This window comes from Peromyscus californicus, unplaced genomic scaffold (assembly GCF_007827085.1).
Source record: "Peromyscus californicus insignis strain IS unplaced genomic scaffold, ASM782708v3 Scaffold_7__1_contigs__length_154581171, whole genome shotgun sequence".
Lineage (NCBI taxonomy): Eukaryota > Metazoa > Chordata > Mammalia > Rodentia > Cricetidae > Peromyscus > Peromyscus californicus.
This window is the reverse complement of record NW_026294595.1, coordinates 82669541-82692795: the sequence shown is the minus strand read 5'-3', so window position 1 is coordinate 82692795 and position 23255 is coordinate 82669541.

Sequence of the window (23255 nt, the reverse complement as noted above, 5' to 3'; positions counted from 1 at the left end):
AAAAAAAAAATACTTGCCTTGCAAGCATGAGTGCAGTGTCTAGCATGCTGGAAGCTACAGAAATGTGAAGTAGAAATTCAGCTGACTATGGCAAAGCTATTACCTGGAAGAGTCAAGGACTCTTGAATAAAAATAACAAGTTCATTAGTATGACTTCATTTCTAAACTGAGAACAAAATAATGATGCTCCCTTATTGTAATTTTATGTAATATAAATGAGATATTGCAGATAATTGATATAGCAAACGTTAGTTATAGAATAAATTCAAAACAATGTCTATCATTATCTTATTTTTACCCAAGGGACTCAGTTGTATTATCACAAAGGAGTATAACTGATGCAGATGAAATATGAAACAGATAGTATTCATTTATAAACAATAATTTAATCCATTCACAATTTAAAAGCAATACTTCAGTAAAGAAATACATTGTGCAATGATCAAACTGGGCCAATTAGCAAATCCCTCATTATGTCCTCATTTCTTCATATTGAGAACATTTAAATCTTACCTTCTAAAAGTTGTGAAGCATGCAACTTATTGTTGTTAAGAATAGTCTCTATGCTGTGCTTATGTTATTAAACCCAACTTAGCTCTTAGAGAGGGCATCTTAGAGTCTGTTCTCTAATCTGGAAACTTTGGAAAGTGTTGCTTAGGTCTCCTGCTACAATGAATGTACTTGATTAACAACCTCAGAAACCGACCTGCATGCATGTGTAAGTCAGAAGTCAACATTAGGTGTTGTCTTAAGTTATTTTTCAATTGACCAAGGCAAATTATAAAGAAAATGTTTAATTAGAGGTTCTTGGTTCCAGTGTTCTAAAGTCTATGACCATCATGGCAGGCATGGTGTTGAAGCAGTAGCTGAGAGCTCACATCTCATTCACAAGCAGGAGCCATACAGAGATACTGGGAATGGTGTGGGCTTTTGAAACTTCAAATACTGCCCCCAGGGGCACATATTCTCCAATAAGTTCACATCTTCTTATCCTTCCCAAGCAGTTCCACCCACTGGGGATCAAGCATTCAAACTTAAGAGTTTATTAGGAGCATTCTCATTCAAACTGCCACAATTGTCTTCCTCAATTACATACTCTCTCCTTGATTCTGCCGCTCATTATTTCATCTAGACTGCCTGGCCAGCTAGTTCCCAGGATGCACCTGTCTCCACTAACATCTGTCACAGTACTACAAATGCATGTCATTGTGCCCAGCTTTTATGTGGGCATTTTGCATACTGAACCTCTCCAGCCTAAGTATCCACTTTTTAAATGGTATCTTTTAAAAGGGAAAAGTTTAGAGAAAAATACTTTATTGTAGAATCTAAAATAATTTTAGAAATTCATGTTTTACAACCCTGGGTTTTTACAAGATGGGGAATATAAAGACAATGATAATAAATGGCTTTCCACAGGCCAAACCACAAATAGGAATAGAATAAGCACTGTGCTCTCCAAGAAACAAGGAGCTTCTATAGCAAATCCAACAAGTTTTGAAAGAGCCCCAGAATGCACAACTGAGGCAAACAAGAAAGGACTTCAAGATGGCATGTGGAAACCCTTCTAAAGAGTGCCTCCTTCTAAACAGTTTTGTGTTAAATGTGTCTATTTATAAAGTTATTGCTCAGAGCAATAATTAAGACAAGCAAGCTCTTAGCAATTAATTTCAAAAAGCAAAGGCTATTAATTGAACATTTTGCTATAGGTTCAAATATAGTATTAATTTTTCTGATAATACTACAAGCAAATACCAACACATATGTCACACAGATACAGAAATTATAATCTTTTGTTAAACAACAATATCTTTCTTATTGACAGCTACTGGCAGCAAAAGACCATGGGAGTATACAACAGGTGACAACTAGTGCTCAGAAGGTCAACCTATCAGAACCAAGGGTTCTATTGGAGGAAACCTTCATGCAAGGCATTATGGAATTACTGCCTTTTGAATGAATTGGCTGTTTCTTGTTGCAAACTTCTTGTACATTAACAGCTATGATATCTCCCCATTACCATGCATTTCCATGTTATGTGTACATGTAATCTTATGATTGCATCTCAGTATTATGGGCACACATAATTGTGGATAGTCTAGAAGATGGTTTTTTATTTAACTGTACAATTTTTATAAATACATGTGCCCCACTCTGTCTGTGATGCAACGGGACCTTGAGTAGCGGTGGACTCTATTCCATCGCACGTGTAACAATTTTTATAAATAGAAACATACTAAATTAGGCTTCATATTAGGCCTCTTGTTCCATGTGGACTGTAGACACTTAGAGGTCTTGCTCTCCATCCTTAGCCACTGACAAGGCAAAACTAGCCAAAGTATCCTCATAGAACTTTCACAGAGTGGAATTGCAAGTGCCTTGCCTTGTTGAATCAAAACCCTTTAGAAGAATTATAGCAAACAAGAAATGATAGTGCAGGTGTCTGGCCTCGGTATATCTTAGTCCTACAAAAGATCAATAGCACCTGTTTCCCTAAGCTTCCTCCACTGACACCTCTCCACTCTGATTCAAAAAACAATTAACACTTTGTATTTATTTCTACACCAGTTTTTAATGCAAGATTTTAGGCTCAGTAGACTAATTATGTATAGGTCCTGAGATTCGGGTGATTTACAGAAAAAGGCTATTAACTGACTAACCATGTCTGGATATTACTAATCACATAAAACAGTACACGTATTCTTTGCCTTTTCCTTAAATCTCTCATTTGTTTAATTTATTTCCTTGTAACCCTTGTAGCTATCCCTTTAAGAGATAGCCAGAATTTTCTACAACCTACAGCTGCTGTCAATCACCAATTAGCTGACCAAGTCTTTGTCAAGTGTGACTCTTACCAGAATACTTGTCCCTGAGAGTTTACTTTGTAGTTTTTACTAACAAGTTGTTAATGAATGGATGTGTGTGTGTGTGTGTGTGTGTGTGTGTGTGTGTGTGTGTGTGTGTGTGTGTGTGTTTGGAGAAACAAAGATGAGAATGAAGATCGAAAGAAGTAGGTAGAATAATGAGAGAATAACGGAACGGACAGAGAGGAGTTAAGTATGACAACAGAAAAGAAGGTGTGTAGATAGAATTGATTTAGAAGAATAAAGTGAATGTACTAAAGAGCTTGGTGTGCTCAGATTCATTCGATATCCCTGAGTTCAGATCCTCAGCTGAGTGTTAGATTCTTCCACAGACCCTGGGAGAAAACAAATAGGGGCTGGACGACCTCTTTTGTTTTTGATACTTTCTGATACTAAAATATTGGCCCATTCTCTTTAAAACATTGACTTTTTTCATATTAAAATTGATGAATACAATCTTTCTTTCACTTTGGAGTTGGGAAAGAATACTTCTGCCTTTTTGACATGCAGTTTTTTTTACCTCAGTGATAACCATTCACTATACAAAAATAAGTTCCTTCCCCAAGTCAATGATACCCTTGATGTTAAATTGAATGTGTTCATTTTTTGACCAATGATCTATAACCACTAATGTTCACATCATTTGCAGTTATTGAGAAACATTTTGAACATTTACAAATAAACAGATTCATTTATTCATGAAAAGTGCACAAATATCACATTTGTTGAATGTATTATGCCAATTACAATACACAAAGTGATGTTATATCTTCAAGAAAGACAGAATCATAGATATTCATAAAAATCCTAAGGTTCTCTATATTTTTCTCATAAAATATCTTTTAAATATTACATTTTATGGATCAATGATCTGCCTCATAAAAGTAGAAGAGAAAGGCCTCTGAATTTCATCAAACACTGTTCTACTTCATTTCCTTTGTATTTACATCAGGATGCACTGAAGATATTTTTCTGCTAGTCTAACTCTTGACATTTTCTAGATTATCCATATAATCTGTATATGTTGACACCACCTATATCAAAGATCCTAACAAGTTGAACAATGGTGAGAATTGAACTCATACATAGATTCTCTGTAGCCTAAACATTTAGTTTCTTAAACATCTAAGCTCAAAAATGTAGGAAAGCAAAATCTTCTGTGATCTGAAAGATTACTCTCCTGCCTTTTTACTTTCAGACATGTCTGTCTTCACATCTTCAGACATGTCTGTCCACAAATCCTCTAACACTCCTCCAATACATGGGGCAAGTCCATTTACACCCCATATGAAACTAGGTTATTCCTGTGATTTGCTCTGACCAGTCGTGTTCAATGGGAAATGAAGCAGTAAGAATGTATGACATATACAGCTTCTATTTTCACACAGTTTCCATTGGATTCCAAATACCATTCTGTAGGAAGTCCAGGCCATATGGAGAGACCATGTGGAACACAACAAATACACTCCAGACCCCCCTGAGCTACTAGCTGACAGCCAGCCCCATTTGTCAAATAGTTACTTATCTTGGACATTGCAGAGTCTAAAGCCTCTAGATTATCATGTGCTTCACTGACACTTCTTGAAACAAAGACACAACCTACAAGCCCAACAAATCTTCATGATTTATAATTATAATAAATGACTGTCATTGTTATAAGCCAGTAAGCAGAAGCCATTTCCAGTATACATTGTTTTAAGTTGGCATGTGAATTTTTCTACCTTTCCAATAGAACTTCTCAATTCTGTTTCATTAACACTTATTTCACTTTACATGTGCATTCTCCAATACTTTGCTTGTGCTGTTTTCCCCCAAATTCTGTGCATGTGTGTAAGTTATAACCACCATGAAAGGTAGGTGGTTAATCATGATAGCCCATGACCTAGTTAAGTAAGTAAGGATGTTTTCTTCATTTCTCTACATTCTTGGCTGGTTTTGTCTGTTTCTTTTTTAAACAGGATCTCATGAAACTCAGGCTTGCCCCAGACCTGCCCTAGAAGAGAGAATGACATTGAACTCTTGGTTCTCCTCACTCTGCTTTCCAAGAGCTAGCATGGCAGGCATATGCCACCATGCTCTGCTCCCTGACACACTTTTTTAATTAATTAATTTTTTCATTTATTTTACATTCTGATAGCAGTTTTCCCTCCCTCCTTTCCTTCTATTCCCTCCCCACCGCACTTTTATACCTTCCCTCTTCCACTCCTCTGTCTCCATTCAGAAAAGGGCAGGCCTCCCATGGGCATCAACAAAGCATGGTACATCAAGCTGAGGTAGGACCAAGCTCCTCTCATTACATCAAAGCTGGGCAAGGCAACACAGCATGGGGAATAGCCAGCTCAACTGCCAGGGGTATGTCCTGATCCTACTGTAAGGAGCCCCACAAATGGACCAAGTTACACAACTGTCTCACACATGCAAAGGGTCTAGGTTGGTCCCATGTAGACTCCCTAGCTGTTGGTTCAGAGTCTGTGACCTCCCACAAACTCAGGTCAGCTGTCTCTTTGGGTTCCTTCATCATGACTTTGACCCCCCTGGCCTATATAATCCCTCTTCCCTCTCTTCAACAGGACTCAATGCTTGGCTGTGGATCTATGCATCTGCTTCCCTCAGTTGCTGGATGAAGGTTCTCTGATGACAATTAGGGTAGAATATATATAGTAATAGTTACTTTTGGGATTATAGGAAGATAGGAAAATATTGACTATTAAGTGATTAATATAATGTTTATTTCACAGTAAGTATTCAAAGAGGATTACCTACTATTGAATCCCACCTTGAACATTTAATTGGCATTTATATTTATTCAGTCTAGTTTTAGGCAGCTGTGTGTTTACCTGTGTGCAGAAATCTATTCCCAAAGATGTTAATGAATTCTTCTCTATTCCTTCAAATCTCAGCTCCATTGATAAATCAATGAAGAGAATTTCTACTGAAGAGTTAAAATATCCTCCAAAAGTGAAAAGTTGTAGTGAGGTTGAGCTTAGTAAGGAGTAAAAAGGGAATTTCTATCTATTCAGTTGACCAATAGAAATGCAGAAATATACCTGATATTTGCTTGAAAAAATGGTAAAACCAAATTCAGATGCTCTGCATTAATAGTGTGTTATCCATACCTTATGTTTCTTTCAGGAACTGAGATATTGATTAACCAGGTAGCTTATGTGAAACATCCTCCATGTTATAGAATCAGTGGGTATGTGTGACCATAAAGTAAAATAAAAGGCCTAAACTGAACCATGTTAATAACAAACACTTTAAGAACCTGAGTGCTCCTGAGCTGTATAATGATTATTTGTGTCTAGTATGAAAAAGCCTCCAGTTGCTAGTGATTCTAAATTTTGATCTCATGTTAACTGGTTTTCCCTTATCATAGAGAACATATGGCAGCAACTCCAAAAGATAAAAGGGTTTATTTTAGGTAACTCTGTGATCTGGTGGATTTTCATTTTCACGGTAGTGGCAGAACAATATGCCATGGGACTGGTAGAGAAAACAACATTATGTTCATAAGTGGGATGTAAAGAGAAGGATGAAGATATTAAGGTCTAACAATCTCCTTGAAGTCACACTGCCAAAGAGATAATGACTTCTTAACAAGCTCTATGTCTTAAAGTTCCCACCAGCACCCAATCACACTAAACTGCCAACCTTTACACATAGCCTCTGAGGGACATCTAAGATCCAAATTTCAACACGCAGTTACTCTAACATTGTATTCCTCAATATAAAAGTCTAGGCACCTATTACTTTGGGAAATGAAGCACACAAGAGGACCTTCAGAATACGGGCTTCCAGGTTCCCAGAATAGCAGCTTAATAATAAATGGAGCTCTTGCTTATAATTAACAATCTAGTCCTGCAAATATTGAAAATATTATAAAGGGGGAAAGGCAAAACAAATACTTTGAAGCTTATTTCCCATTGTTGGATGGAGGAAAATGTATTATGCTTTAGCGAAAAATCCATCAATATAATTCTAAAATATGATTTCAACAACAACAACAAAATACTATCTACAGAGGATTAATAAACGATGACATGAGGATGTAAAATACTTAGGCTACTGCTCTATAGTCTTAAAATAATTAACAGTTGTGAAGTGAAAGAATTATGCATTTTCACTTCCAGTTATTTAATTCACCCAACTCTTTGGAATTTTTATGAATAACTTTTTATATTCAAGGTCATGTTATGCAATTATTACAAATCACTTCTATAATATAAAAGACATTCAGGACAAATGCCCAGTAACTTAGAATATTAGCCAGGATGCATGAGCAACATTGTGGTAAAAAGTAAGCCACACATCTGAGTGACTTAAGAGAATAAAAGTGTTTTTCTCACATTCATAATTTAATTTGGATTAGCCAACTCTCCATGGAAGCTCTTCTCTATGCAGTGACTCAAGGATTCAGTCTGTTGAAACACATACCAGGCAGTTATGCCCCACAAGAAAGAGAAAGCTGAAGGGACTCATGATTAAATGTTCTCACTAGAATTTTTACACCTAACTTTCTACTCAGGATCTATTAGTAAAAATTAGCCACGTGACCTTTGTATTCAAAGGCAAATAGTAAGCAGAGATAATTTCTATTGGAATTGTTTAGGGGGTATTTTTAAGGCAAAGTGTCTCAATTAATATAAATATGTTTCAAATTAATTATAAATTTTCCTTTCCTATAATTCTCTACTGAACAGATTAATAGAGGGGTGATGTGGACTATACTTATAAAGCAAAAAAAAAAGTAAAACTGAGTTTTGGGGAGAGAGAATATACCCTGAGAAAATATTCTGTATATCCCTTGAATCTCTCATGAGATAGAGGCATACTGGCACCATTCATCTTGTCATTTTCTAGAAATGGTATCATTTGCTCAAACATCATGGCATTATGTCCTTGTACCACAAATACTGTCCCAACATCTTATAATCACCTTGTTTTTTATTTCCTATCCTAGCATCAATCACATTCTGCAGCTGAGAAATTACATGGTAATGGAGGCTCAGCTGGGGCACAGAGGAATGAGAGCCTCCATCCATCTTTATCAATTCCTCCATGAACTTGGCTGCCACTCTCAGCAATATCAACAGCTTCTCAGATACCAAGCCATGTTCTTCTTCAGCTTAGTCTTCTCAGCATCATTTATTCTACAAATCTTAGCAAAATTCCCTCTCTATTCAGAATGATATCAAAGAATCTCAGCTCTTATAACCCAATTCAGACTTAACATTTTTTTTTCTATTTGGTTCCTTGATAGTCAATCCACTTATTTGACCCATCTGGTACACAATTAACATACCAGCTTTACACAAATAGCAGCAATGATGCATCCTTCCTAGCATATTGGAAATTTCTAAGAGATCTGTGACTTATACCAAATCTAGTATATAAACACTAAGTTTTCATAATATTAATTCTCTCCATTTATTCTACCCAAACCAATGCTACACTCTTTCCAACATCTATTATTTCAAAGAAGAAATTTTTCTTTAAAAATAATGTTTTATTATTTGAGAATTTCAAACAATTTTTATTATATTAAATCTTCCTTCCCAATCTCTTCCATGTCTACCTTCTCCACCCTCTCCTCCCTACCCATCCAACTTCAAATATTCTTTTTATTTTTATAGCATCAAGTCCAGTTTGTGTTGCTCAAGTACTCTATGGAGTGGGACCTACCCCGGTGTGTTGTCAGTCCATCACGGGTTACACCATTAATGCTCCTTTGGAATGATCAAATGCAAATAGCTCCTCAGTTAATGGTGGAGTTTTATATCTGATACCCCATGCTGGTGTTTTGTCCAGCTTGAGTTTGTACAAGTCTTACATGTGCTGCCACAAGCACTGAGTTTATATGGGCAACTACCCCACTGTGCCCAGAAAATTTTGTTTCCTTGCAGTTATTTACCACTGCTGGCTCTTATACTTTCTAGGCCCTCATCCATGAAGGCCACTGAAGCTTGGAGATAGGGGTTTGTTATGTACATCTCATGTAGGGCAGAACACTCCATGGTCTGTTATTCTCTGCATGTTGACTAATGAAGGGTGTCTGCATTGTTTTCCCATCTACTGCAAGAAGAAATTTTTCTGATCACGGTTGAGAGATGCACTGACCTATGGGCATAGCAGTACAACATCAGGAGTCATGTTAATGCTTGCAATTTGGCATAATAATAGTATTAAGTTTGCCTCTAGAGTCTATGATCAATCTAGCCACAGGCTCTCAGCCTTATTAACAGTATCAAATATAGGACTCACCTCCTGGAGCAGGCTTTAGATACAGAAAGTGGTCAGCTACTCTCATAACATTCATACCACTATTGTCCCAGTGCACATATTTTGTCATGCCAGTCATATTTGTAGCTTTCAGGGTTCGCAGCAGAGTGAGACTGGTTGATTATTTTCTCCTCTGGTAGCTTGCATACCTCCTTCCATAACTATGAAAGCTAGCTTGTAGGGATGATGCTTCTAGGTGAGTATCAGGGTGATTTCTCCACGTTCTATGACTCAAGTGTTCAGTGACTATAGCAATAGGGCTTTGCTGTTAAGTTCCGGAGGGTAACCAAGAGCTTTGTCAGAAGCCTTCAATGTCTGGGAGTCTATGGGACTCCATTGACAACAAAACAAAACAAAGAAACAAACAAAACTCAGACTCTTATAACCTCCTGACCAGAATTATCTGTGATTTTAAAGGCTTATTATCCAAGGATGCATAAAGTAATGTTTGGAAAAGGTGCTTTTGGGAATAAAATAATGACTAACTACTAAGGAGCATTCTCAGAACACAAAGAGAATCACAGAGGACAGCAAGGCCAGTGAAAGAGAGGAAGCAGAAACGGCCATTAAAGTTCTGTCTCTGAGGCACAATTTAAGCCAAAACTTTAATTAGGGCATTTTGTTAACCACTCTTCAATATATGACACATAATGCCATGCCTCCTAGATATTTTAATCCCTTCTGGTCAGAGATTTATGAAAAGAATTATTTACCTGAAGTGAATTAACCCTAAATTGTTTCCTGTTACTAATGTATTATGTATTCATTTCATAAACACAGAATATTTTGTTGGACTAAACCAACAAGGAAAGATGCGTTGTTTACAAAAAATTTAGAAAACAGTATAATTTATTCCTTTAACTCAAATAAATAAGAAATCTTTCAGTCAATAACTGTACTTCAGCTCCTAGCTGTGTCCATTTGAACATTTAGAACAATCAGGATCAGTATTTTTGACAATTTTTAATTTGCTGATTACTTATGCACAGTTATTAAATATGGACTTCCTTTTGAAATACTCAAGGCACTATGAGTTAGTCCTCAATCTTCAAAATGACCAGCACTTACAATCTTCAACATTAGAGATGTCCAAGTTCATGAGTAAATTAAGTGATTCACTAAAGTAGAAAGTCAGCTTCACTTAAAGACAAATATGGAACAAGAACATGTCTTATACCAAGGTTACATAGAAGAAAGAGAAAAACAATATATTCTTGTAAGCGCTAGTGTATGACAATGCAACCAAATGCCTTCAACTGCTGCACCACTCACAGGATCATCCCAAAGCAATTATTGCACATCAGAACTCCGCTCATTCTGTCCACTTCTCACCCTGCCAAGATTCACTCCATACAGTTTCAGTGCCTTCCTTCCAAGCTGTATCTGTGGAAAGAAACTTAGAAAAGAGAAGTGAAATAAGCTATAATGCTAACTTATTTGACTTCAGGCTGACTCTGATAATTATCCGTGTTACCCACTATCACTTCAATGCATTTTGGTAATTTACCTTATGCAGCCTGTGCTCTCATTTCTGAAGTACTGAAATATCTAGTAATCATGGACCTCCCTAAATTAAACTAACTTCACATTATAATTCACACTTACAATGGCACAAGCAAATACTAAAAGGCAATGAAATCAACTCATGAATGACGCACACATTTTCTTCACCTTGATGCATAAAATCAACAGCTGCGTCTCCTCCTGTTCATCACTTGGAAAGTGTTATGGCTTCCTATCCCTTATGGCCCCACTTTTGGTTGATTCTATAGTTCTTTGGTAACACCAGAGGCATATAGTTAGTGAAATTGGTTCTATCCTCTAACAAAAGTTTTACCCTTTTGGGAGTCAGTATCTCCAATTTCAGTTTCAGAAGTGAGAAGTTTAAAGTTCTCCTGGGGTGGGGGGAGGGGGTGTCAAGAAAAACACCACAAGTAAGTGAAAAGGGAATAAACCCCATAGCAGGTGTGATTTCCCTCAGAAGACCTGTGTAATATCAAGCAAGTTGAGAGTTCCTTTGTAGGGAGTAGAGGGGCCCCTGAAGCCCCACCTTTGAGGAGCTACTGGCAGGTGAAGGCTGCCAGATGGAGAGTCACTTTTCTTTTTTCTTTTCCTTATTTTTTCCTGAGGGGTGGCCGCTGGTACATTTCCCAAATCCTTGCAGATGACTCTATAGCCACACGTATATGAGTAGCACTAATTGGTCTCAGTAGATTAAATAAATAAACAAAAAATAATTTTAAATGGAGAACATGAAGTTGGGAGATGTGATGGGGCATCCTGGACAGAGTTGGAGCAGAGAATGAGCTCTGTTTCTGGCTAAGATAGATCATAAACATGTATGAAACTTTCAAAGAATGAATAAATAAGAAACAAATGAGATATGATACTACCTTATATGAAGCCACGCGTTCTACCTGACAGTACACATACCTCCTGTGTACCACTCTACTATACCACAAAGAACTCAGATCAGCCTAAACAGTATTCACATATTAAAACAATATATTGGCAAAAAATTTATCAGATTTTGTTATTAGAGTCTTCATTTTCCCCAAGTTATTTCCAAATACATATAATTAAGTAAACTCAAGTTGCTTTTCAGTATCCATTATCAATGATCTGTAACATTGTATTTGTTGCAACAATATTCTGTAAGATTGATATAGATAGAAACAGGGTGTATAACTTGTTACAATATTGTTTATCTACATCCTTATTTCTCGAGGGGAAATGTGATGCTCTCCTAATTTAGGAATCACTTTCTTCTGCACTATTCTTTGGTAGAGAATGTCCATTGCAAGGCACTCTGTACCTCTCCCTACCCCAGTCCTTACTTCTCTCAAGGAATACTGAATTCAGAACTCTCTTTTTAGGCTCCCTCCTGAAAAACTGATACATTAGATACACATTCTGTGCTCTGGCCCTAATGACTACCATTCATATATTTTCTCATTGATAAATCCACATATACAAAGTACTCCGTGACTCTTCTATAATGATAATAAAAAAGTTCGAAAGAGACTAAAGGGGTTTGGCTGTAATTCACCAAGTCAAATGAGCATAATGATGAAGCTTTAATATATAAAAATAAAATAATACTTAATATTTTTAAAGAGAAATAAATCAGATAATTATGAAGACAAAATGAAGTAGGATATTTGAAACTCCATTGTAAATTCCAAAACAGATTAGACACAGACTAGAGTAATTTTAGTTATATTGATTTTTATAATTGTAAGTGCTCATCAGCATAAAAGAAATATATGTGGTCATAATATAAATAGTCAACATGTAGTCAAAATATGAGTAGACACATGAATAAGGGATACTTTTTAGACTCTTATATTTCATAATGGATTCTCTATTCAGAATACTGTAAGATTAACAAGTTTCATTCCTTCTGTGTGAGTATGGACCAATTATTTGGAATTTAACCACTTTTTCAAGGTTAATAACTCCAAGATTATTCATTTCTGAGGGTAATTTCGAAATGATATGTAATTATGACCAAATCATAAAAAAAATTCTCTAGAATAGATTTTATACTGTGTAACACAATCTGCACTTACAGCAATTTAGTAGATGATGCTTTCAGAAAAAGGATCTTGGCCTTCTTAGGAAATGTTTAAAGACAGTACCCAATGTTAAACATACTTGTATTTAGTATTAAAAAAACTTTATCAGATCACGTATTGCTTCAAGAATCTTTTTTTTCCCCTGTCTTTACATCAACTGTAGGCTTAAGGCTAGAATTAGTTAAAAGGAACACTCATGTAGTTTAGAAAGCAGAAGAAGTTGAGCCATTTCTCACTAAAAGGTACAAGTGTCAGACATAGTAAAGTCCCACACAATACAGGCACAGGATGCAATATCAGCCTGTCTGCATTCTCCTTTGGTCATAATCAGCTGGCATCTTACTACAGGATGGCTCTTCTACTCCAGTTCCAGGATTAACACAAGGGACCATGGAAGAGATAGGTTTACTTCTAACAGAAACTGCCTCTTTAAAGAGGTTTAAAGGCTTCCTACTAAGCCAATGAGACTCACACATGGTGACAGAATGAAAGACAAAATCACACTATGTTTCAGTGTAACAGGGCAAGAAAGATAAACAAGAGTAAAATGTGAAAAAGTCCCAGACATTTTGTGTAAGATTTTTTTGGTATTTGTCATCATGTCTAGGGACTCTTCAAAACCAAACAAAAGAAAATTCTTGAGTAGTCAAAGGTTTAGCAGAAACTTTACAAAGGAAGGGAAGGGCTTGGACTGTACATCTTCCTGGATTGTCTTTTAGCTTATTCCAAAGCAACAAAAAATAACTAAATAAAAGTCAGTGAAGCAATCAAACAACCAACCTACTTCCTGTCACTGATTGTTTCTCCGTGGAAGCAGTAAATAGCTAAATACAAATGAAAGGACACCAGTTAACCACACAATGAATGAGGAAACATTAAGAAGTGTGTCCCAACATAAAACACAGAGAACAAGTCAGCAAGGTCTAACAGGCTGCTGCAGCATTTGTATATTTATAATAACTTAAGTTTGTGTTTATAATAAGTCCAAAGCTAAAAAAAAAATCTGCTGGTAAATCATAAACATTTTAAATTCAGCTAGAAAAATCAAGAATATCTGGAGTAGTAGGAAAAATACGAAGCTTAAATCTAAAATTAAACTCATGAGTATAAACAATTCCACTAAGAGCCAGGTGTTGGATGCAAAATCAACTAAAATTTTAGCGACTTCAGTGTTATTTTCGCTAGCAAGAATCATTTCAGGAGGCTGGAAGGCACAGCTTGCCATATCCAAAAGATTGAGCTTATATCCCAAACTTAGAATAGAGCCTTTCCTGCCTGTGCTGCTGGTATTTTAAGAAACATGACAGCCCCATCTGCCATTCCAATGAGAAGTCACTCTTTCCAAGGTGTCACAGCATTTATGCCTATAACCCCTAGCTAACAGGAAAAGGAAATATCATTCTCCTCCATCTCCTTCCAAGAAAGGTTTAATGTGCAATAGTCTAGCACTGTTTCCAAGAAGGTAACCAAAGATTTTCTTGTACAAATATATGTATGCACATACATATATATAAAGCATGTCAATATGCAAAATATGAGTAGCAATACTCGCCACAAAGATGATTTTTTACCTTTAAGTTGCCTTGCCATATGTATTATTCTATTTAGTTCTAGCTCAGTCGTCAAAATCATTGAAGAGATGAAAAGACAATATTTGCAAAAGGGAAGACTCAGGTCCCATCCCCAAGCACTGGGAAGTTATTGGATTCCATTCTACATTTTTCTGATGCCAAATTTTATGCCCTTAAGTATTCTAATGGAGTGTCTTTAGGATCGCATCCATTCAAATACTCTAACTACCCCCATTTTGTGTAGCAAGTTTTCTCATTCTGCTGTATTTGGTTAGGGAGAAAATTCTGGGTTTCTTGGAGCATGGGTAGGGAAAAAAAGACACACGCAACCCTTAATGCACTTTAGCATATGCTTCAACTAAGAATGCAGACAAAACACTACGGCATATGAGCAGTACCTCTAACTTCATCACAATGGAAACCACAGATATTTTTATATATCTCTGCAGTGCATATATCTCATAATATTATAATATATTTTCAAGCATATTTGGGTTCAGTGCAAATGCTTTCTTTTAGAATCCTAGTAGTCTTTTTATACATCATTTAAAAATGTCATTCTGAAAAGGTCTCCATCAGATTCACAACACTACCAAGGGAGTGTGTAGCACATTTTTTAAAAAGTCAAGAATCTCTTTTTTTATATATAAAATATAATCCAAAGTCCTTACACAGCATCAAAACTCTTTCAAGTAATATTCCTGTCAGGTCACAAAAGTCATTCTTCATGATATTTTTTGATATGTAATAGATACTAGCTTCTCTTTGAAGATGTAATTTATGAAGATGACTAGGTCTATAACTACAGGTGGCTGTGTTTTTCTTACTATGCCCAAAGAATAAAACTAACCAAAGAAATAGAAGATCAGGGTTTAAGAGACCAAAAGCACTCCAGCCTGTCTAGTTACCCTCAAAGGTGAGAGAATTTCTGACTTCTCTGCAGTTTAGTTCAGTCTTTCAAATAAAATAAAGTCATATACAACTAAAAACTTAAAAGATGTTACCAAAGTTGGGCCATGTTTGATGCCTGTTCCTGAACAATAAATTAGGTTGTAATGACAAACTATATTTTACACTTTGCATATATATTTTCTTCTATTGCAAATATTTGTAAGAATGGGCTAAGGGGACTGCATATTAATTATTTTAATAAGAAACAGGAGAACATATTGAGCTAGACAGTCATTAATTTTCAAAGATTTATTGAAATGTTAAATACCAAAAATCAAGTTAAATACTCTAACCACAAGACACTAGTGTTCCATCTTTATCCTCAAGACTATTATTAGCTGTTTTCATGTATATTAAGAGCAGGTATTAAAAACAAAAGCAATTCCACACTCCTAGGATATATCAGGAAAAAGATGGGCAGGAAGAAAGTGTTTTTCCCAGCAGATAAAACTTGCATGATATAAATTAAAATTCTGAAAATACAAACCTAGCTTGATATACACTTGCAAGCTTGGCATTTCATTTTCTCTTTTTAATCTCTATTAACATCTAATTGTACCACTATTTCCTTCCTAATCAAGGGCTGTCAAGAAAGAAATCTCTCTGATCTTTCTGAATCACTATAGGTATGATTTTTTTAGCAATTGTTTTATGGAATCTATGACCATCAGAACTGATTGTATTTCCTGTGGCTCTAGCAACCACCAACTTCGAAGTTAATATTTTGGTTCACTTTGGCATCTGTATGGGGATGTAATGTAAAGTGACTTCTTTGTATTAACATTCCCTTGGGTCCTATCTTGCCTCTTGTATTCTCACTTTTATATTTTTCTGCCTTTTGTCACTGTTGTTTTAATTCATGGTGTGTGTGTATGTGTGTGTGTGTGTGTGTGTGTGTGTGTGTGTGTGTGTGTGTGTGTGTGTAGTTATATCACTTGCCACATTTTGAGAAACTACAAAACCCCATTTTGGTCTGGAGACATAACAAGCAAGTAAATACATACCTATGTAAAAGTGAGTATGACAGCATCACCTCCCCTGTTTGACTGCCTCTCCTTAGATGTACTGTAATGCTCCTTTAAGTTCTCACCCTTAAGCTTCCTCTCAATCAGTAAGTCCATTTTATATGACATTAGCCTACATACCTAGGTCAAGTCTTTCCTAAAGAAATGACATCATGTTGCTCCTTACAAAACTTCTGTTTTCAGCCCACCCCGTGGACATGGAGACTAAGTCTGGAGGATATATTCCAAAGATTTTACTGGGGATACTAGGGACTCCAGGTTTCTGAGCTCAAGTGTAGTACAAACAAAGTACTTCTCATTTTTATAATTAAAGCAAAGGAAAAATGAGTTGATGTTTAAAGCCAGCTTAAGCAAATATAAGTACAGTGAAGGAATATACCTGATGTTATGTCTTTTCAACTTTGGGCATATGAAAAGAGCAAGAATATTCCTCCAAGACCTTTGCCTTTCCCACAGAGATAATGTGGACAGACCATGGCATTCCTTCATGTCCTTGCTTTCAAATGCATTCACTTATCATAGTTTATGCAATTATTTCTAGATGGCCACCTTGTGGGGAAAACATTCTACACTCTGCCCCATTCACAATAAGTTCATAGCTTTCTTACACAGGATCCCATATCCATGTGTTCCCAGTGTGCACCAGCCAAAGTGCAGCCACATTCAATGGACTCAATTAAAGAATTTTCAGGTAGTTGCCTCACATGAGCTTTCAACTTAGAGACTCAATGATTGCGTATTCATATTCCCGTGATACAGCCACTCTCGGTAAATGTCTGTTTCTGAATTGTAGTGCTATCCTGTCCTGACTCTGTGCTTGCAATTCAAGTTGTCACTGTGCTTAAGGAAACCTCCATAATCTTTAGACCTCTAAGACACACTATTCAATAGGACTCAGCCTATGTACATCATCCTCAGTAGCCCTAGTTCCTGATTCTGTCCAATAAAAATGAAAACTAGTTCATGAGCTTCACTTACATTCTACTGGTCATTTACCACATCCTATCTAGTGATATAATAATTTAATACAAGCTTTTCTTCTGTAGCAGTACTAACAGCTATAGCAAGCAAGCATTTACCCTGTGGTGAACACCTCTAAATGCTTTAATTGGATTGTTTAGTTTACATCTCACAGCAGCTCCATGAGTTAGAAACTATTACTGCACCATTTTATCTGGGAAGAAATTGAAGTGATAGTAATTATCAGGAAAACAATGATGCCTTGCAAAGTGTACATTTCTAGAAGATTAAACAACTAGTCTTTAAATCCAGATGCTCTAACTCCAGAGTCCACAATCATCTCTGTTCTGCTGTCATTATCCCTCACTGACTTTAAGTCACTGACAACAGCTGAGCTTGGACCAACTTTTAATACCTAAACAATGATTACAATCATGCTTTGGGTCTAATAAGTGCTCAATGAAGATCTGAGAATAAGAGAGCAAATAAATCATCTGCAGAGATTTAGCTGAGAATCAGAGTATTTGAGCCTAAATAGCAAAACAATGTCCTCCCCTCCTGAAACAAAAACAAGACCAGAAACATTTTGATCTTTTTTAACAGCTTTATCAGCTATGGTCTTGGGCTTTTTTATTTTAACTAAGCTTGGTAAAGTGTGTAACCTGGCACATGTTTAGTTGCTTGATAAATATCAATTATGTCTATAAAGCTTTTTTGCTCTTGTTATTATTGCTTATGTTATTACAGTGAGTTAGGGATGGAATGTTTGAGTTTCCATGGCCCAACAGAGAACACCGAATGCACAAAAGCTTAAATGGAATTAGCTGAAATCAGCAGCTTTTTATTTTTAGTTGGGAACTCAGACCCGTAGAACCCACTGCTATAACTTAATCTCAAGAATCACACCTGTTTGTTTGTTTGTTTAGAAAAGAATGGGAAAGAAATCCATTCATTACCAGCCTATGATATATTTAGTAGCATTCAGAAACTCAATTTCTTTGAGCATCTTTATTCATTTATATAAGCAGAAGTTATGATGAAAAAGATTCAGTATAATTTCTATACTCAAGTAACGCCAGAAAACTCAAGATGCTATGAAACTTCAATTTTAAATAGAATTTTCTTTTACCCCAGAATCGTATGCTTCAGAAAAATCCCCAACCTTTGCATTAAGGTCCCTTGCATTGTCATTTCATGACAAATTTAAAAATGCTTCAAAATAACATCTTTGTTTCATTCAGGCTAGGAAGATAAAACCAGTCTGATAGCAAATGCAGCTCTCCCCACTTCAAAAAATGCATACTGCCAAGTCATTGCTTACTTATGATCAATCATCCTTTTGGAGGAATAGAAAGTGTTCCAGAGATGATATGGACAGGAGGGGCAAAATTAAATTTAACAGCTTCCTGCAATAGGCATGTCTTTCTCTAGAGACAATCCCAATTACCTTGACCATAAGAAGCTAATTGTTAGGAGCCTTCCCTTTGCCAGCTTTCTTCAATTTCAGTCCTCAAATAAGCAGATAGTCTTCAAAATAGAGTTTTGTCACTGCTGCAATGTAGGGATGTGAGTGGCACAAGCTGGAAGCAGTGACCCACATAGTTCATATCCCATTCAATCTCCCATCGTCTTTGTGACATAAAACAGATGACAAATTAACCCTGATTTGAACTCCACAGCTGTTCATTCTCCTTACCTTGGTCCTACTCTCCTCAAAAACTCATACTCCAGACTCTTTCCCTCCATTAATAATACCATGAGCTATCTGATTGCTGTTCCTTTAGGCTCCTGTAAGAATCTCTATTCAATTCTGGTAATCCATCTCTTAATAGCTGCATATTTGCTAAGAAGCCAGGTTAATGTTCTTTCTTTCCCAATTACTCACCTCTGTGTTCAGTGGCATAAAACACAGCCAGCACAAATGTGTTACAGCATGTTATATATGTTTTCTTCCTATATTTTCAATAAATTTGGCCTTAATCTATTTTGAAATGAATTTTGTAGTGTTAAGAAGTAAAGATTTCATGTTATTCCTCTGCACATGACTATTCAATCTTTACAACATTGTGCATTAAAGACACTATCTCAAATCTAATGCACATTCTTGCCATCTTTGCCAAATTAGTTGACCATAGATGTATGGGGTTTATTCATTAATTCTCTACTCTATTCCATATGCTTTGCATCAGTTTTCACATCAATACCATGGTCTGATTACTGTAGCATTATAGGATATTTTGAAGTCTAGAGGTATAATACTTCATGCTTTGTTCTTTTTGCTTTTTTCTGTTCAGAAATTTTGTGTCTTATATAAATGCCAAGGTTGTTTTTTTTACAATAATGTGAGGGATGCCAGTAGCATTTTGAGAAATATTGCACTAAATCTGTAGTTATTTGTATACTTTTAACATTTTAACAAGATTTTTTTTAACTTATGAGCATCCACTGTTTTCCATATTTTGTGCCCATTTCAATTGCTTTCATTGGTATTTTATGGAATTCATTGGAGTGGTCCTTTTCCTTTTGAGTAAATTTATCACTAAACACTTATTTTTAGCTACAGTGAACAGGATGGCTTTCTTATTTTCTTTCCAAATCTTTCTGGCTTACAATGTTTCAAGGCCAATTTTGTAATGTAAAAAGTTGCTGAATTTACTAGTTGTAATAGTAAGAGTTTTCTAAACACCAGATCATGTCGCCTTTACACAGTGACAATCTCATAACCCCTTTTCATATTTGAATACCTTTTATTTCTTTCACTTGCCTGATTGCTCTGACCTAGCACCAGCACCAGACTGAATAAAAATAACATATACTACTTAAATTTCCCCTGGCAACTATCAGCCATCCTCTTTGACCCCATCATACAATTTTACTTCAGAGCTAGAAGGACTAGTGTTGTAAAGACAACACAAGGTAAAATTAGATGTTAGACTTCAGACAGCAGAGCTACTTGGAAGAACTGTACGAATACCACACTATCTGGAACAGAATTCAGAGATTAGATCATTGTCCTACAAAGAATGGAAACATTCCTAGGGCATATTAGAAATACATTTTTCTATCTTATCTTTTCACAGATATTTTGTGTATTAGTAGCTCTATAATACTGGTTACATGGCAAATATGAATGATTCATAAACAAACCAGTATACATATATTAATAAAGGCTCAAAAAGTTTACAGCATGCTACTGAAATTTGAGGATCAGTTGATGAATACATTGCTTAGAATATATTCTCAATACATTACTCAGAACTGAATGATTCCCAGAGATACAGCAATATCACAGTTATTCACTTTCTCTGGGCTAATTTCTCTTATCTCAGGAACTCAGAGTTAAAACCATTTTGCTTCTTGCTTATACTCCAGTAAAAGGAAAAACTATAAGGCAATTGACATTCTATCCAAAACAATCATCAAAGATTTGAAGCATAACCTTCAGGCTAGCCTCCTAATTTACAGGAACATGAAGATTCTATGTGAAGATTCACATTGCTCTAAACTAGAAATTTCACAGTCTCCTTTGATTTCTCCATCTCCATGACAATCCAAATGCTAATTCTTTACAAAGGATTACCAACTTTTCCACTAAATGCTGCCCAAGTTGCTCTTTCTCCTCCACTTGACATCCAACTGTGCCTATCACTACATATGCTAGGCAGCATGAATAATAGGTGCTCTGACATTGCACACCATATTGTCTGAGACTGTATTTAGTGGCTGTACATAGTATTACACCTTTAACTTGGTTGTTTTCACTTCCTGTTGTGGTTGTTTTTTTGTTTTTGTTTTTGTTTTTTAACTCTTTTGGGGGGGCGCCACCCATTTCCCAAATAAATCACACATGGAGGCTTATTCTCAATTGTGAATGCCCAGCCTTAGTTTGGCTTAGTTTCTCGCAAGCTTTTCTTAGCTTATCCTGTCTGTCTTTTGCCTCTGGGCTTTTTCCATTCTCTTACTTCTGTAAATCTTGCTCTTACTCCGTTGCTGGTTATGTAGCTAGTTTGCTGGCCCCTGACGTCCTCCTCCTTCTCTGGCTGCTAGAGCCTTTCACTCCTCCATCTCTTTTCTCCCCTTCTCCCAGATTTCTCCCTCTATATATTCTCTGTGCCTGCTAGCCCTACCTATCCTTTCTCCTGCCTTGTTTTTGGCCAGTTCTTTATTAGACCATCAGGTATTTTACCCAGGCACAGTAACACAGCTTCACAAAATTAAACAAATGCAACATAAGCAAAAGTAACACACCTTAAAATAATATTCCCCAACAACTTCCTACCTCAGTTATAGCAGGTTTGTCTCTGTCTTGTTGCCTCCTTGTTGTCTAGTGTTGAGGATTAAGTTGTAGAGAACTTCAGCATAAAGTTTTAGTTTCTTTACATAGTTTCCCTTAACATTTACATTTGAAATACTGAATGTGCTCAGGTTTTCCAGACTTCTATGTTTCTTTAGACATCCATGTTTTGTACTCTAACTTCCATTACCTAAGATTTCCTTCATTTCACAACCCAACCCCAATTTGGCTAGGTAATTCCTGCTCTAGCAAAGGTGCCCATTATTTTATATAATTGGTTATACTCATTTTCAGCATATAAACTTTTCATAACCTTCTTGTTTGACAGCCTTTTTGTAGCTTCATGAGAAATTGCCTCCTATTGTCCACACTTTATGCCCCTTCAACCTCAGTTAAGACTGCCAAGACATATTTCTGGCATGGGTATATTGCTTGAGGGAACTAAAGAAAGCCATAAAAGATAGTATATGCATTGTAAGAGTGGGAAGTGGTGAATGAGAAGAAAAGTCCATAAAAATACACAGTCATTCTCAGACACAGGGATAGTTTAGACAGAAACTGAGCTAAATCTTAATCATATTATATCTCTAACAAGTGACAAAGATATTCTGGTTAATAGCAAAGCCATAACAAACAGACAGAAACACACACACACACACACACCCCAATATGTATGTCAGTATTTTAGCATCCTGCATTTGAAAAGACTGGGCAAGAAATCACTGATGTTTTAAACTATATGTGAAAAGCTAAAATGGAATACTATCATCAGATTCCACACGAAAGAGAGAACATCAGGCCAGAGCACTTTGGAAAAACTATGAGAAGAGTCAATTCAAGCTAGATGCTGGTGGTGTGGTAGACCGTATTAAATTTGAATAATATAGAAAAGGAATGAACGCAAGAGAAAAACCAGTATTAAAAACAAAATGAACATAGAGTTTATTTAGTACATAATATAGTTTTCATCCATAAAATGGCATCTCACCACTTTGAACTACTATCAAGTGGTTTAGCATTCTGACCAAATGTTTTTATCCAGCTATCAATCATCTCATTACCAATTTTTATGCTCTAAAAATCAGGCCATTCTACAGAGAACTTCCAGGAAGAAGAGAACCCTAAGCATTTGTGAATAAAAAGTATAATAATACAGAATGCCCCCCCTATCCCTTTACGAATCCTAACATTTGAATTATTTGGATGAGAACATTTTTCTCTTCTTATACTTTGAAGCCTAGCCCCAATATTTTACACAACACTGAAATCTTTCTAACTCTTCCAATTCACCAAAGCCCAGTTTCTCACATTATTGACTAAGTGACGAGCTAAACAGACAAAGTTTTGTGATATTCCATTCAAATTGTGAGCAATTTTATCTGTTGCTTTATAGTTATCAGTGCCATGAACACTCACCGCTTTCGTCACACAGGCTGAGCTAATTTTCCTGTTCATTTTTCACATAGGACAACAATTTAGATGTCATAGGGGAGAATGACTTGAACTCAAATCCTTGTGTAACACCAAGAAAGCTGTGTGTGCACAGAGTTGTTTCCATTCTCTCTGCAATCTGTTGCTCCTCTGTAAAACGGATACACTGATGGTGAGGTCATGTTTTTAAGGATCCTCTGAATTAAATTCTAAAATATGCTACCACTTAATTAGGCGCTCACGTGTGAGAAAAAAAGGCCAGGGAAATAGGTCCACATGTCAACAATAAAGATGTTAGTGGCACA